This window comes from Protomyctophum bolini (genome assembly GCF_963924005.1).
Source record: "Protomyctophum bolini genome assembly, chromosome: 24".
Classification (NCBI taxonomy): Eukaryota; Metazoa; Chordata; class Actinopteri; order Myctophiformes; family Myctophidae; genus Protomyctophum; species Protomyctophum bolini.
Window position 1 is genome coordinate 28,605,928 of NC_137885.1, and position 2,500 is coordinate 28,608,427.

General features: G+C 52.3%; 1 pseudogene across 1 annotated transcript in view; it reads left to right on the plus strand.

The window, feature by feature from the left end:
• Positions 1-2,500, plus strand: part of LOC308311853 (Krueppel-like factor 7) — a 118,782-nt pseudogene that overhangs the window by 77,858 nt on the left and 38,424 nt on the right. Inside the window, exons 2-3 of the transcript in view lie at positions 462-778; positions 1,963-2,451. The product of the transcript in view is annotated as a Krueppel-like factor 7 (transcript). The remainder of the gene's footprint in view (positions 1-461; positions 779-1,962; positions 2,452-2,500) is intronic.

A 2,500-nucleotide genomic window follows, 5' to 3' on the forward strand; every position in this document is an offset into this window, starting at 1 on the left:
ATGGGGACCGAGAACCACTGCCTTAGAGTAACTGTCGTCCCCTCTGTGTTCTGCACAGTCTTTAGTCGTGTCTTTCTGTCCGATCTCTCTACTAAGACGTCCCCTCTCTGTGTTCTGCACAGTCTTTAGTCGTGTCTTTCTGTCCGTCCTCTCTACTAAGACGTCCCCTCTCTGTGTTCTGCACAGTCTTTAGTCGTGTCTTTCTGTCCGTCCTCTCTACTAAGACGTCCCCTCTCTGTGTTCTGCACAGTCTTTAGTCGTGTCTTTCTGTCCGATCTCTCTGACCAATTGCGTCAAAGAGAAAATGTTTCAACCCGCCGCCCTGGAAATGAAATCCAAGCTGAGCCTCCCCAGACTAATATCCCGCGGTCCGTGCGATATTAGTCTGGTTTATTAACCAGGCTACTATAAACTGACCACTGATCGTCCTCCTCCTCTCCCCCGTCCCCCTCCTCTCTCAGACCTGCCTGGAGCTGGAGCGCTACCTCCAGACGGAGCCCAAGCGCCTGTCGGAGCTGTTCGACCAGCAGGACCTGGAGGGTCTCCTGACGCCCGCCTACCTGAAGGAGGACAGCGAGGAGGAGGAGGGGCTGCTGCTGCTGGACGCTCCTCTCCTGATGCCCCCCGGCGGGGGTCTCCTCCTCCCCCAGCCCCCCCGCCCGCTGGGCGGCGGCCCGCCGCTGAAGACCCCCCTCTGCCCCGTGCGGAAGCTCCTCGCCTCCTCCTCCCCCGCCGCCACCGCTGCCCTGAAGAGGGACTCCAAACCCAAAAGCCACAGGTTGGTTTTAACCCGTTCTGACCTGAGATCAGATTAAAAAAATGTCTTCTACATCCTGACAGTTTACCATTCTGACCTAAGATCAGATTCATTCGAGGTTTCCACTAGTGGACACACACTGGTCTGATTAACCCATTCTGACCTGAGATCAGATTTTAAAAATGTCAGTCGTTCTTCGAGTTTTCAAAAATAGCAGACCTACAAGCTCGTAGCGCGCCACTCGGTGGCGCGCTATGAGTTTGTAGATCTGCTATTTTTCAATAGCTAAAGCACGACATGATGCTAACACCGAAATGGGTTCCCGTTCAGAATGGGTTAACCCATTCTGACCTGAGATCAGATTCTAAACATGTCTTCTATGTCCTGACAGTTTTCTGAAAAAGCTATGTTTCTATGTCAGTCGTTCTTCGATTTTTCAGTAATAGCAGACCTACAAGCTCATAGCGCGCCACTCGGTGGCGTGCTATGAGCTTTTTTTTTGTCATCAAAGTTTTAGAATGATTTTTTCAATAAAGCATACAAAATATGACTTGCACAAAAGAAAAAGACAAGAAAAAACAAAGAAAAAACTAAACATAATCTCGTGATTATGTCATCTGTAATGTATAAATACAAATCGTTACTGCAACCATCCTTTAATATATAAATAAAAGTAGTCCCATATTTCCTTTAACGTTGTTCCTCCTAGCAATTGAGTATTCAAAGGATGCAGTTTCAAAACCGATCGGGACAGTATCAGGACATCTCTATTTAAAAGTATAACGTTAATAAATATATCGGACATTTATTTCTGCAAGTTATTTGTCAGATCTGCCCTTTGCATAATTTGTTTACAAAGCCTTTTTTGAGTGGTGCAACCACTCCTACAAGCAGAAATGTCCGTGTACCTGTTTGTGTACCTGTGTACCTGTATAAGTGAGCACGAGTATGTGACTTATTTATACCAGTAGGGGGCACCAGAAACAGAGAGAGGGGTATTGCTGTGCCTGCTAATGAGAGAGAGAGAGAGAGAGAGAGGGGTGTGGTGGGGGGGGGGGGAATTGCACCACTCGGTTCACACGGGTGTGATTTTTTTACAGTAGATAACACAAAAAAAACCCACAATGAAATCGTGAAATCGCATTTGTGCGACAATTTAATCGCCACGAAGTAAAAAAAACAAATCCTTCCACTGATCCCGACAGCTCTGCCTGCACCGACGGCCCAGAACCCCCAGAGGGCGCCGGTGGCGGCGGCGTGCACGGTGGCGTGCACCTGGCCCAGCTGAGCGCCGTCACCTCCCTGACGCCGCCCTCGTCCCCGGAGCTGGGGCGCCACCTGGTGGTGAAGTCGGCGTCGTCGTCCTCCAGCAGCATCAGCCAGCAGACGCTCACGGCCTCCGCCGACGGGACCCTCACCCTCAAGCTGGTGGCCAGGAAGGTGGCGGGCCTGAGCGCCGCGCGGCTGGTGGCCGCCGCGCACCGCCACCACCCGCGGGTGAAGGATGAGGAGGAGGGGGGGGGGGGGGGGGGAGGAGGGGGGCGGCGGCGCCACCACGTGCCACGGGATGATCGGCGTGCATGGCAGCGAGCTACCGGAGAACAGGAAGAGGATCCACCGGTGCCAGTTCAACGGCTGCAGGAAGGTCTACACCAAGAGCTCCCACCTCAAGGCTCACCAGAGGACACACACAGGTCAGCGCAGCGTGTGTGTGTGTGTGTGTGTGTGTGCGTGTGTGTGTGT